The sequence below is a fragment of the Akebia trifoliata genome, chromosome 8 (assembly GCF_017979445.1).
Source record: "Akebia trifoliata isolate Shusen 1 chromosome 8, ASM1797944v1, whole genome shotgun sequence".
In the NCBI taxonomy this organism is placed as follows: domain Eukaryota; kingdom Viridiplantae; phylum Streptophyta; class Magnoliopsida; order Ranunculales; family Lardizabalaceae; genus Akebia; species Akebia trifoliata.
In genome coordinates this window covers 9,669,549-9,684,464 of record NC_141382.1, presented here as the reverse complement: position 1 = coordinate 9,684,464, position 14,916 = coordinate 9,669,549, and the positions used below count along the sequence as shown (strand labels likewise).

General features: G+C 34.4%; 1 long non-coding RNA gene across 10 annotated transcripts; it reads right to left on the bottom strand.

Annotated features, from left to right (window-relative positions):
- Positions 1 to 7,856: 7,856 nt before the first annotated feature.
- On the bottom strand, positions 7,857 to 14,101 carry LOC147395989 (uncharacterized). 10 transcript variants are annotated; one of them, XR_015180385.1, is made up of 9 exons: positions 13,934 to 14,081; positions 13,261 to 13,303; positions 12,921 to 13,032; positions 11,866 to 11,973; positions 11,539 to 11,669; positions 10,239 to 10,456; positions 9,039 to 9,930; positions 8,830 to 8,964; positions 7,857 to 8,614 (listed from the first exon to the last, which is right to left on the bottom strand). It is a non-coding gene; the product is annotated as an uncharacterized LOC147395989 (long non-coding RNA). The 10 variants fall into 10 exon arrangements; XR_015180384.1 differs by lacking the exon at positions 10,239 to 10,456 and having other exon boundaries at positions 7,883 to 8,614; positions 9,039 to 9,123; positions 9,700 to 9,935; positions 13,934 to 14,075; XR_015180383.1 differs by lacking the exon at positions 10,239 to 10,456 and having other exon boundaries at positions 7,889 to 8,614; positions 9,039 to 9,123; positions 9,735 to 9,935; positions 13,934 to 14,072.
- Positions 14,102 to 14,916: the final 815 nt, after the last annotated feature.

Here is a 14,916-nt window from a genome sequence, read left to right as displayed (position 1 = left end):
AATAAATCTCAATTATGTTTTAGATTTTACATCTTATGGGTAGGGTTGGCTATCTTCCCCATCATGATTTGCAATGAAATTGTGAATTTTTCAACTCCAATAGGGAAAAAGGAAAACAAATTCAAGATGTGTTTTTTGGAATGCGGATATTGGTGTGGATGGAATGTGAATGGATGGGAATGGGATGTGAATCTCGATGTAGATGGCATATAGATATAGATGTGTGAGTTTTTTTAATAGGTATAGGTTGAAAAAAAGCATTTGGGCACGAAATAGAAAGTTTTGATTGGTCTTTAAAGTAATTCGATGGCCTTAGTCCGTCGAAAATATGGTAGAATCCCATATTCGATAGCTTATAACCGTCGAATTTATAAAAATTCTATGGTTTTCAACCGTCGAATATTTTTTCAACAAGCCCTAATTCGACAGTTGAGACTGTCGAATGTATCCATAATTCAACGGTTCTAGGCCGTCGATATTTGGGTATTTTCACATAGTACATCTTCAACCTCATTGGATAAAAATTTTAACCCTCATCAACTATCTTAAGATTTTGTATTCTTCAAGTCTTCAACCTTCAAATCTCAAGGCAAGATAGAATTTTTGAAGAAGTATACAATGATGAATTTTGAGTTGAAAAATCTAAAATTTTCAACAAAGAAGGCAAGGTAGAAAATGATGAATTAAAATAAGGTTGAATTGATTAAAATTACCTTAGAAGTTGAAGATAACTTGTTTTGGCAGGAAAAAATAAATAAGATATCTAGGAAAATTGAAAATGATGGGATTTGGGTAGAAAAATCTAGGATTTTATGCCATTCAACAAGGTGGATGCACATTTCATCGATACAAAAAAAAAAATTGGAAGCAACAACATTCAAGAAGCGCTCCCAATTTTGATACCTTCTTCTAGTAAGTAAAGACCTGGCAAAAGAAAGCATACCATGAACTATTTCGAGAAGATTTATCTCATTCTGCGACTTTAAAAAGATTAGGTGTAGACATGAGAATTTTCGTCATGAAACCTCAATGCTACGTTGTTGGAGTCACCACTATTCTTTTTAGAAAATGGGTATGAATGGGCATCTGAAATAATTTTGAAATTGATTTTTGTCATTGTATTGACTCTCATGCCTAGAAAAGACATGGTCTCCCTAAGATCTAAGTAAACAGGTTCAGTTAGAGGATGGGGAAGGTGTTAGGCACATCATCCTTTCTATCAAAAGTGATTACCTTGAAACTTGACCATTCTTTTTTAAAACTAAAGAAAATATATGAAAATGCATACTAGAGGTGGTGTGTGCATTGAGTGAAATGTTCACTTAGAAAAGGGTTTTAATTTCAATGTGACATTAAGGGCATCCTATGGAAAAGAGATGACTCGTGTAGTCACATTATTTTTTATAGATATGAATGTTGGTTTGAGCTTTAGAGAGACTCAATGATAGAGTTCTCTTCAGGCCACAACCTTGATGTATGTATGTAAGGCTAAAAATTTAGTATTTCACCCCAACAAGAGGGTAACACATTTCTTTATCATTGTCATGCATATGTGAGTGGGTGCATTGTGCACAACATGATGCATGAGATATAGTAGGGAAAAGAGAATTTCAACCCCCACCATTTCGATCGAACATTAGTCCAACCTATCGGAGGTGGGAGATGATATGCATTACATCCTAAAAGATTTCTAAAAAATGAAAGTGAAGGATTAGAAGTAAAGAGTGCAAATGTTAAATAAAATAAACATAAGAGATTGGATTGAAATGACCTTAAGAGTTCAGTGCTCTGATTAAGGATAGATGGTTGGAGATGGTGAAAATTGTTGGTTAAGAATGGACAGATGAAGGGAGCTTTTGAATTAGAGATTGGATTAAGAGAAAGTTGGAGAAATTAATAGAAATTTGGGTAGAGTTTGGGGTAGAGAAATGGGAGCTTGAGAGCATAAATTATTCATAGAAAGTGGGGTTATTTATAGAGTTTTTGGAGAATTTTTTATGATAAAGTAGTCCAACCCTAAAGATAAAAAGAACGGAAATGAGATTTAGGTTATTTCTTTTGGATTTTTCATTTTTATGAGGGTAAAGGTGACATTTGCGAAGAAATCTTAAAAATATTATTTAATCATTGATTTTTAAGTAAATAGAGGTGAGAGAACAAAAAATATATTTGGGAGGGTGAGTAGGGGAGTGACATGTGTAAAAATGAAGTAGTAAGTAAAAAGTAGACCTTAGTTCATTTGTAAATAACTCATAAAGTAAGGGGTGGATGTATATTTTTGAAATCGACTAATAGGAGAGCTCCATGTATGTACTTGAAAATTTTTACCTTTTGAAGGTAAGATTGAAAGTTTTCCCAACTTTAGGGATTTTTACCACAGAACAAAGTACATTTTTTATTTGACCACACTTTTTGATTAAAGTATTCTTGGGTTTTCACAAGAGGATATTGACTCTCCAATTAGATTAGAGCATTGAGTATTGGGGGCTTATGAGAGATCAACATATGTCATCTTTTGAGAGAGTATGAGATAATGAACTCAGAATGAGTTTGGTATTGGGCTTTGAATGGACTTGGGATATAGACTTTGGGTTAAGAGATGGACTTGGTTTATGAATAATGGGTATTAGGGTTATGGACTTGGTTTATAGATAATGGATATTAGAAATATAAACTTTGGGTTAAGGTCTTAAGGTGACTAAGTTTGACTAGGATATAGACTTTATTTATGGACTTGGTTTGAGAATAGATTTAGGGTATGGATAATGTAAGTGGATATTGGTTAGGGACAAAGTTTGAGCATGCAAAATTATATGACATGATGTATGTATGCATGAAAATGATGCCAAGTGGCAATGTGGGCCTATTTGAGGGTTTAAGTTCTAAATTGAAATCAACTAAAGAAAATTTTGAATTTTTCTAATAGATTTGTGAAAATTTGGGTGTCTACAATAGGTAATTGAGCATAAGCTAAAAACCAAACGGTTCAGGGTGAGTCAACCAAAGTTCGACGCATCATCCACAATTGTATTGCCAACCCCAATGCTTCATTACGTACCACAATCATGACAAAAGCTGGGACAATCTCCTTTTGAAGAGATTTCTTTAAAGTCCAAGTCTTTTGTTTCTAAAGTTGAATTGAAGATACTGAATGAAGAGTTAACCCTTGTAGTTACATATTTTCTAAAAATCTTACATCACAAGGACACCCGTCGAAGAATCTATCTCAACTACATCAATAGCAAATAACTATATAGACAACCCCACAAAGGTAAAGTCCAAAAGTTGATTCGATCATAAAGTTTTGAAGTTATTCGAGATAGTCGATTACAGGAAAGGTGAACTTGTATGATTGGGTGAACTACCACCAACCGATCAAATTCATAGTTTAATTGCAATGCAAGTCAAACTTGTTCAAGTTGGAGAGAGAATATCATTCACATGAGCAGGGTAAGGTTATACGTTAAAGGCTCCGATCAAAATTTCAAGGATAAAAACGACTTCTTCACAATATACTACAGTGGAGATCATCGATTAGTTTGTAAAAGAAACATCAGTTCCACACACATCATTTTTGATTGAATTAGTAGCCACGTACCGACATGTCAGTATTCAATTGATTAGGTACTTTAAACTACCACCACAATGCACAAATTCATATATTTCGTGCATCTACATTGTTTAAACTTGGTCAAAATGTCAAACTTAACTTGCAAAAAGAATCACGATGCCAACATAGGCACACACAAAAAAGCATGTTAAGCATAAATATAGTAGTGGCTTGCATAGCACTATTCCATCTCACATAAAGTGGTAAGAACCTTTGGAGGACTCAATATCATATGCATTGATCGTAAAATGACACATCATCATCCTTACAAATTAAACGAGCAACAGTCAAGCTTCAACTACGGAGATAAACAATTCCAAAAACATCATTTATGCAAATCACATCACCATTGAGAAATTCTTTAAAAAAGATTCTTAATCGTTAGATGAAGAACTCAAAAATGTTTCACCTATCTTCAAAGAAAGTAGACAGGCCATTGTCGATGACTTGAAAGAAATAAACCTCGAAACAATGGAAGAACCGCAACCCGCATTTGTTAACGCTCTTTTAAGTCATAAGGAAGAAGTCGAGTACTTCAAGTTGCTACAAGAATACAAAGATGTTTTTGCTTGGACTTTAAAGAAATGACAAGACTTGACCCGAGAGCTGTTGCTCATCAACTCGTAGTCAAATGTAGAGTTCGCCCAATAAAATAGGCACAATGCCATTTTCGACCAGAGTTGGTACCATAGATTGAAGCAGAGGTCAATAAGTTAATTGGAGTTAGCTTCATCCAAGAAGTGAAATATCCTACTTACATTTCCAACATAATCCTTGTGAGAAAGAATAATGGACAAATTTGAGTGTGTGTAGATTTCCACGACTTGAACAATGTGTGTCCAAAAGACGACTTTCCGCTCCTAATCATAAAACTTATGGTTGATGAGATTATGGGACATGAGGTTTTATATTTTATGGATGGATCTTTTAGCTACATCCAAATTCGAATGGCACCAAAAGATGCTTGAGAATAAATAAATGAGGCTCGAGTAATTAATCCTATCTTTTTTTCAAATTGACTAATCGACAATGGTAAATATGGTGAACTTGATGGGATTATAGATGTTTTTTCTTATTGAAATGTTCTTATTTCTTTTTAATTAATTTTGTGGGTGGAAGGGGTATTAAGTGGTATTTTATATCTTCGAGAAATCCAAATATTAGTTTAATTTGAATACTTCAAATGTTATTGATTCCTACGTTTATGGTATGTTTTATATGTTTTCCCTGAAAAGTAGTATAGTGCCTGAGAATAAACCTATGGAGCTTGAGTAACTCATCCTATTTTTTTTATGATTGACTAGTCGACGATGGTAAAGATGGAGAACTTGATAGAACTATAGATGTTTCTTGTTATTGAAATGTTATTATCTTTCTTGAATTGATTTTGTGGGTGTAAGGGGTATTAAGTGTTATTTTATATCTTTGTGAATTCCAAATATTAATTTAATTTCAATACTTTGGATGCTATTGATTCCCAAGTTTATGGTATGCTTTTTTCCTTGAAAAGTAGTATAGTGCTTGAGATCCTTTCAAAAGTAGTATAAACTTGAAAAGTTTGTGGTATATTTCGTTTTGGTTAGCCCCAAAATTCATCGAACCTTTCAAGATCTTTCAAATAGTAGGAGCAATTGCTTACTGCTTGCCCTTACCAACAGTTATTTGGAGTTCGCAACATATTTCATGTATCGATGCTACGCAAATACATTCCAAATCCTTCGCACATCATCCAATGGCAAGACATGAAGACTAAAAAGGATGCGACCTACAAGGTGTGATACCGATGCAAATCATCAACACCAATGAACATGTATTGCGCACTAACAGCATTTCTTTGGTCAAGGTATTATGGCAACATCATGGTACAGAAGAAACTACATGGGAATTAAGGTCCAAGATCAGCAACAAATATCCAAAGTTGTTCGATAAGGAAGGTATGTTCTTAGAATTTCGAGGTCGAAATTGCCTTTTTGAACGGTAGGTTGTAAAAACCCAAATAAAATTAGTAGTTTGGACTTCTTCTTTTTTTTGAGGATTTAATCCATGAGCCTTATTGGATTACTTGTAATGGGCTTTGGTTAAAGAAAGCAAGAGTAACACCCAATATTTAAGAAGAGTTGGAGTTGGAAATAATTTGAATTTAATGGTTGGTTAAAGAAGGCAAGACAGAGAGAGAGAGAGAGAGAGATTTCTCTTGTTAAGTAGTCAATCAATAGAGTAAGGAGTACTCAAAATTCGGGAGAGTCAGATTCTGACATTTTGTTGGTTAATATGATTTTTTTTTGTCATTTTATTTGAGTATTGTTCTGTCTAATTTTTATCTGGTCTATATTTAGATACTTATAAAACCCAAAAAAAATGATAATTAAAAGTTAAACCCTTTTATCCTAATTATTATCTCTGAGTTTAATTTCTCCATGTTTTGGTCTCGTGACATTTCAATGACCAAATGATTTTAAAGTGATTTTCTTTTAGAATGTGTCAAAACAGTTTCTAAAATCTGTTTTCCGTCACTTTGAAAGAAAATTCGTTTTATGCAATTTTTTATTTGAGTTGAATTAGAGAATATTTTTTACTGAATTATAATCTTCCCAATATTTTCATAAATGTATTTATTTTTTAAAATTCATTAAGAAATAAATTTATGAAAATTCTGGAATCTAAGTCGTTAAGATGTTACTTTCAAAACAAACTATTTTTCTTATGATGTTTGTGTTATAAAATACCATAATGTATTTTATTTATATAGTACATCAAGTTCTCTTATCCTAGTTGAGGTATTACATCATTATTGGATAAAATTTGATTGAGTTGTGAATTTTTTATCGAAGAGGTGTTCGTCTGTCTCATGATCATATTTTCAACAAAAAAAAAATGACAAGTTAACGATTTCTCCTTAAGCCCAATATGTTTATAATGTTCGACAAGTGTATGTTGGTTCATCTTAAATCATCCCTAAGTCATGGATCCCGGGTTGGACCATGGTTTTGGGTCGAGTCATGGATCCTGAAAATTGGTGCGTGTCATTCGAAGTTATATCATTCTTTTTACATCTTTCATTGTCACCAAGTGTAGGAATGGATTGCAATCACCTCTCTAAACCCTAAACCCTAAAAGAGATGAGAAAAAGGTTTTTTAGGTATTTCAAAAAAAATTCAAAGTGAGGGAACATTTAGAAAGAGAAACAATTTATTAACTGGGTTACCAAGTTACCACCCAAAAGTTGTAAGTTCTCTAGATAGAAGTAGGGGTGCACATTGGATTGGATAAATCCGAGAACCGAACCAATCCGAAGCTTTTGGATTGGATTGGTTCGGATTGAACACACTCACGGTTCGGGTATGGATCGAAGAAAAAAAATCCGGTTGATTTTGGTTCGAATCCAAATTAGGCATATAATAGAACTGAACCAATCCGAAATCCGAACCAAATTTATATCTAATATATATATATAAACAAAACTTTTGTTATGTATTTCTCTCTTCTTCTTCTAGTTAGAAGAAGTCTAAAACCTAGCCGCCGCCGCCGTTTGTCGTTCGTCTCCCTCACTCACCTCACCTTGCCACTTCTTCGGAAAACGAAGAGGTAACTCTCTCTCTCTCTCTCTCTCTCTCTCTCTCTCTCTCTCTCTCTCTCAACTGTGTTATGAAGAGGTAACACTAACCCATCTTGCATATGTGGACATATATTTTCTTACTAGATCACTTCTTTATTTTAATTTGCATACTTTTACGATACTATCCTTAAAGGTTAATGTCGTTTAATTTAAAAAAATAAATCTTTTGTTTCAGAAATCATATTATGATGCAGGATCTGTGTGCACAACCTAAGGTTGAAAACCAAAACCCTCTAGACTCTTTTATACATCATGCCAGACTTATAATCCATGTAAAATCTTAAGTTTTTTAAGTCAATGGTTCAGTTAACTTTCAGTCAATTTTCTAAATGATTTTTATTTTTTAATTTTTTTTATTATTTTTAATGTGTTAAAAATAATAAGTACACTACGTCATATTGCAGGATAAACGACTGTCTTGAACAGTCGTTTTTGACAAAAACGACTGCCCTCGCAGTCGTTTGTGCAGTCGTTTTAAAAGGAGTCGCGATTAAAATGCGACTGCCGAAGAAAGTCGGACAAAACGACGGCTTTAGTCCGTTAAAATGACCGTCGAAAAAAACGACGGCTTTTGTCCGTTATAACATAGAATTTGGAACGGCTTAAAACCGTTCCAAATCTGGAAGCACTTCCAAAAAAAAATATACATTAGACATCGATTGAAATCCGATGTCTATAAGACTGATGTCCGATGTCTGAGACTTTGGACATCGGTTACAAACCGATATCTAAATGTTTGAAGAGAAAAATAGATATGCCCATACGGATGGTATTTGACAAAAAATGTGGAAGCAATATTTTAGATCATGGATAAAACTTACCAAAGTAGATCGAAGGGCTTGTCGAAAACTGACTTTCTGTCACCGTTATAAAGCTTACATTGCTTCTTTTGGATGATGCTGTCATCATTTTGTTGCACATACCTGACCCATCTTAATTGAATCTACTTTATTTTACCACATATCATGAATACTTCTAGATTCCCTCGTATGTGCTCTGTCATGTTTCCTCTTTCCTAGTCTTTCCATTCACTATGGCAACACCCACAACTCTGCTACACTTGTTCGACACAATTTTGGGACAAATTTCTTTCCCTATTATTCCTATCTTTGAATATATAAGCTTGGAATGAGTCTACAACCTCAAGGTTGCAACACATTAGTGCTTTCAGGTAGAACTATGCATTAGATCAATAAAAATAAAATGCACTTTGAAGACGACAATCAGCAAACTAATATTAAAAGAGAAAAGATCCAAATCCTTAATTACCTTGTAAATAGACCCAAACCCACCTTCACCTATCTTATTTGCAGGGTCAAAGTTTCCGGTTGCAGCTTTAATCCTTCTTAAACTGAAGTAACCTGGTTGTAGTTCTAGGCCTCTGAGTTCTGTCAAGATAGATAATAAGTAATAATATTACATTAATATTGTTATAAGTTCACTCTTTAACACTCAACACTCCCCCTCACGTGGCAAAAATCAAACCCATGACCTATATGAACCTAGCACTCTGATACCATGTTAACCAACCAACTACTCCAAACGAGAGTGGAGGAAAATAAAAACTCAACAAAAAGAATAAGCATTGTTCCACTTATCTCACCCTTGTACTTGAGGTTTTTTCTTCTCGTGTAACATTTTATCCAAATGAATGCCAAAGCCAATACAACGACCGCAGATGAAGCAACCGCAATGCCAACAATAGCTCCAGCAGATAGCCCAGTAGGAGGATCAAAGTCTATAAGTAAAAGAACACAAATATCACCACAAGGCAATAGAAAGGATAGAAGCAAAATGTCTAGATGAACAGACTTGGTGTCACTGTTATAGCTGATATGAGAGGTCCATGTACACCTTTGTCTGGAATGGCAGTAGTCCCTTTCCCAGACCATCAACTCTAATACAGTTAAATAAGAGAGTAAATTGAGATATGCAAACGACTTGCCATTGCTTACAATATAATTTCCAGTTTGGTTTTTTTAGAAATAATGGTTTTTCAAACTTTAAATAGTCTTAAATGCTTGGGTTAAATAGTGGTCATTGTTACTATATGCAATGAATTGTCCAAACCGTACTGCATTATCAACTCCTCACAAGAAAGCCTTAGAACAAGAGCAGACATCACATACAACCTACTAGGCTCAAATGGTTCTGTTGAGGGAATGGTTGCAGGAGGTCTCTAGGGCATGCAAGTTATCCTAGGAGAGAATTTTTGCATATCTTTCTCCATCTGAGACACGTAATCTTCAACTGATCTCGAGGGTTCTTCTTAGGTACAATGTTTACTTAATCAATTACTAAATTCTTAAACTTCAATAAATGGTTGAATTTATAAAATAATTTATACTATGTTTTCCTAATAATGTTCGTAGATTAGGTGTGATTCATTGTGTCGGGAGGCACAACCAGGCCCACCAACCGTACATAGAGGAATGACTAGTTGTAAGTCAATGAATATATATTGGAGATCAACCTGTATTGCCTTAGGAAGAGTGATGGGTGCATCACCTGCTGATCCAGATTGTTATAGGATCATTGTAGATGAGATCTTTGATAGGTATTGATAAGAAAATGCAGCTTGTGCAAAGGGTACCGCTTCACATCTTCCTCTGTTATTTGGACGAAATTTGGAGGTTTTCTTTCCAAAAGGCACCCTTCTCAACTATATCACTCCTTATCCTCCTTGCCAACCGTACATCAGCATCTGCACTGAAAAAATCAATGATGAAGACCATGAGAGTAAAAAACCTAACATGGGAACATCGTCAAGGAATTTATAACTGCAAATAAGCCCAAAATATTATCAAACTATAACTCATAGCTCAAGTGAAATCTGCAATATATATATATGGACAAGAACTGACAAGAAAAAAAAAGTACAAAATGCACTGAGCCATTAAGAATAAGAAACACTAGTCATAGTTTGCAGAAATTCAATAAATTCATATGGAATATACATTTTAGGTGTGTGAGTGCTTCTTGTAGAAAGTTAAATCAAGCCCAGACTCAAACCTCAGTCTCTAGAATTTGCAAGACTAACAGAGATTCTGCACAGATCTATCTGATTGCTTAAATCTCAACTCCACACCATGAGAAATGCTTGCCAATTTGTCATCTAATGGCATAAGAAACACGCTGGCACAGTTGTTGTCAACTCCCTTAAGTAGGAGTTTTGGGAGAAATCTTTATTTCAAGACTCCTCCCCAACGTTCGCTGTTAGCCGAAGATACCTTTTCATATTTAGAAACAAATCTACAGTTAGTCAACAAGATTGCAGACAATAGACGAGATACTTACAAATATTCACTTCAATTAACATACAACCCATAATGAAATGAAAAACACTTTCCTTAGTAAGATTTTAAGCCTTACTAAGGGTTGTTTTGCTCCAATGGATTACCACATTGGTAAAAAAATTTGAGTTTCGCCGAACGAATCTTATTCCTCCATTCAATTTTATCTAAAGCTAAGGAGGTATCATCTCCATAAGGAAAAAAATTGTGTATGCAGTTTGCTTAAATGGTTTATAAGCACTTCTTTATGTAGGTCTCCATTTTATATCTCATTATGTTCTCTTTGTACAAAATCCATCTTAAATTGGCTTACTAGACTTCAAAATGGATAGGCTCATATACAACATTCTGTTGATTACTTAACTATGAAAGACACTAATTATGTAATTGAAAGAAAAAAGAAAAAAGAAAATAGACTTGTTATATATGAGCCTATCCATGCTGAACAGATATTTGCAACTTACGAGTTGTTGCACAGTCGCTGAAAATGCAATATGACGTAGTGTGCTTATGATGACACTGGCATGTTACTTTCTATTTTAACTATATAAGTTTTAGTGAGGACACATTAAGAAAAAAAACCAGTAAATATATGGCAAAATTACATCTCTGGCAGCAGAGTAAGCTGGATCAGAAGTGAATTAAAATACTGTGCACACCCCCACACAACTCAACCATTTCGATGGCCCAGCAGCCTGAAATGTCATCATGTAACCATGTGTGGATTCCACTCCCCCAAAAATCATGTAGTCTATTTTATATGAGGTTTGATGGTAGTTGTTCTCATCCAAGTGTTTTTCTGCCTCATATGATTATGTTCCAACGATGAAAAGCAGAGAAACTTTATTCTTGGAACCTATCAGAACTTATAGATAAGCATGTTGTATTGAAGACTAGAGTGATATTCAATCAAATCAATTTACTTTGAGAATATTAAGGTTATTTCAATGTTGATACCAGAAAGAGAAGATGATGTAATATTCTCTTTGATATGTAATATATAACCATCATGTACTCACAATGGATCCTGCAAGGGTATTATTGATTGGTGCAAATGAATCGTTATCTATGATGGCAGTGCAAAAGCTGAGAGCCAACAAACAATTGGAAGATTCTTCTGACTGTAACTAGAATGGCAATATCAAATTCACTGCATCAAACCACACAACAAATATAAGCAAAGGAAGGATTCCATCCCACTCAAAAAAAAATAGAAGCAATAGCAAAAGGAGAGTTGCAAGGATAACTTGGCCAGTGAAATTCGCCCAAATTCAACAATAAGACTAATTTGTGATGAGAGAAAAATGATCTACAGAAAATAAATATTAAGTAGGATTCAAACTTACTTGCTAAAAACATTAGAGAAATGACGACTTGATCGAAATTCACAAATGCCAAAGGAGATAAGGATTGCCAAATTGTAGTAGATCCTCTTGCTTGTAAGTAAATGGTATCTGAATCATAATAGTTCAATGGTGTGAGCCCCAAAAAATTTAGGAGTGAGTGGAGGTTTTATCAATAAAATAGAAACTCAATTACTTATACTCAAGGTTCCTTAATCTAGATGGCCCAACATAGGCTCTACTTGAGCAAGGTGGGTCCTATGTTGTTCTTTTTCATGTTTGTTCCTTAATCTAGATACACATGCTTGTCTTTTACCAATTAACAAGTTTCAAAACATCACCAATTTGAGAAGAAAATTACTTTAATCTCTTCCTAAACCAGCATCCAACTGTATTGGTTCAAGTGTGTTCAAGCCCATCCTGAACATTAAATCCAGTATGATTTTAAACTCCAATTGAATGGTAATGTAAAAAAAAAAAGAGAAGCCAAAGGCTACAAAATCAACAATTGTTGGACCAGTATAAGTTTAATTGATGAGGAAATATTTTGTTCCTCAAGGAAACATACTTCCACATAGATGTAAGAATGCTGATATTTAAAGCTACCAAAAATAACCAACTTTTTTAAGAACAAAATATAAGAAATACAAGAAATATGTATATCAACAAATATGGTAGAAAAAGGTCAGTCCGTCCCCTTCCCCTACCAACCTTCCCCTCAAAATTTGAAAATTCAAAGAAATACAGCCCATGCTTTCTAATCTCTTCCCAATTTCCCTAACATATCTCAATTAACAAATAGAGACAAACAGCAATCCAGTCAGGTTGATATCTACTACATAACTATTGACCACTCATTTTTAACATTTAATAATTAACCCATTTTCCTCACCTAATCAACATTTTTCAATAACACTATCCTTCATATCTTTTCAATTAAAAGGTGATCCATTAAGGGCAATACTTGGTCCAAAACTTCATTCTGCCATGATTTTCAACACATGTACTTAAATTTTGGATTTGTGTGAAAATTAAGGAGGGCATGATTACTCCATTACCTGTAAACCGAAAGCCTCAAGTGATGCTCATTCTGAAGCTCACGCATCCGACCACTCACTGCTAGAAGAGCTTTAGAAGGCACTCAGCTTCTATTCACACATGTTCCTCCCACTAGATAGAGATCGATAATCAATAATATTTCCATCATTTCTAACCTCATCATTTGTCAATGATTGATGTGGAAAAACTCAAAGACAGAAAATTTGTAATTCCACTTGGAAAATATAAATAAAACAGTTCAAGTGCAAATTCATAAGTGTCAATTATTAAACCAAAAATTGCAGCCACGCACTGAGTAAACCACAGACTAAAAAATACAAAAAAAAATGGTAATAATACCTCAGATATTGCTTGGGTACATGAAGACTCGAACCCTAAATCCCTGCAAAATCAAGCAATAATTAAGATTAAATCTCCAATAACCCTCCAATGAAATTGAAAAAAAAAAAAAAACTGATAAACAATCATCATTGTTGATTACACTCAATAATATTGATCATAAACCAAAGATCGAAGGTAAGTTAAAATGATTAGAAAGGGGGAGATCGAACAAAGCCCTAAAACTCGCGACACAAAATCACTTTAATCTTCTTCTCCAATTCGGACCAAATTGAAATCAAACCAAAAGGAAATCACTTTAATCTTCTTCTCCAATTCAGACCAAATCGAGTTCAAACGAAATCAAAATCAGAATTAATTGAGTTCAAACCAAATCGAAATCACTTTAATTTTCTTCTCGAGTTCAGACCAAATCGAAACAACCATAAAAATCACAAATCGAAATCTGATTGCGCGTGACCACAGATTCAAAACCCTAGTTATCTTTCTTCAAAATCCGAGATTTATACGTGAGAGATCGAGTGAAAAATCGACGATATTTGCTCAAAATCCGATCGAGATGGAGAGAAAGAATCAAAATCCGAGATTTGTGAGTGAGATATCGAGCGAAGAATAGAAGGTTTTTTTTTTAAAAATCAAATCGAGATGGAGAGAAAGAGTCAAAAACCGAGACCTGTAAATGAGAGATGAGCGAAGAATCGAAGATTTTTGTTCACAATCAAATCGAGAGAGAGAGAGAGAGTCGATTGATTTCAATACTTCGTTCAAAATCGAGAGAGAGTCGACTGATTTCGATTCTTCATTCAAAATCCATCGAAAGAGAGAGAGTCGAGTGAAAGGGAGAGTGACAGAGAGACAGAGACAGTCGGACAATCTGTTTGTGTGTGAAACAGTGAGAGTGAAGAGCTGAGTCGTGTTGACTCGCATTGATTTGCATTGAGTAGCGTTGACTCGCATTGAGTCACGGAAAAATAATGATTTGCGACTGCTGGAATCAGTCGCTTAAAACGACGGCTTGAAGCAGTCGTTTTGTCCGCAAAACTAGCGTCGCTCCTTGCGCCTTATGACGTAGTGGTATTTTGGATTGGTTCATGATTTTTATTACTATTGGATTGATTTATTATTTTTTCATGATTTTTATTACTATTAAAAATAATAAGTATGAGAATCGAGAATCGATCCGAACAAAGATTGGATTGGATTGATTTGATTTCATAGGATAATTGGATTGATTATATTTCAAATTTGTATAATCAATCATGTTTAATTCAATTTTAATTTTGCCAAAATCCAAATCAGTCCGAACCATATGCATCCCTATAGAGAAGTCCCTATGTATCCAGACTCATTTAAATAATTTCCCCCTAAAACTATCCATCGCTTTTGTCTTTTTCTCATTATTAATCAGTAAAAGGTGCTCCCCCCAGAGAAGTCCCTGTGCATCCAGGCTCATTTAAGTAATTTCCCCCTGAAACTATCCATCGCTTTTGTCTTTTTCTCATTATTAATCAGTAAAAGGTGTTCCCCCCAAGAGAAGTCCCTGTGCATCCAGGCTCATTTAAGTAATTTCCCCCTAAAACTATCCATCGCTTTTGTCTTTTTCTCATTATTTATCAGTAAAAGGTGCTCACCCCCGTCTCTGTCTCTGTCTGTGTC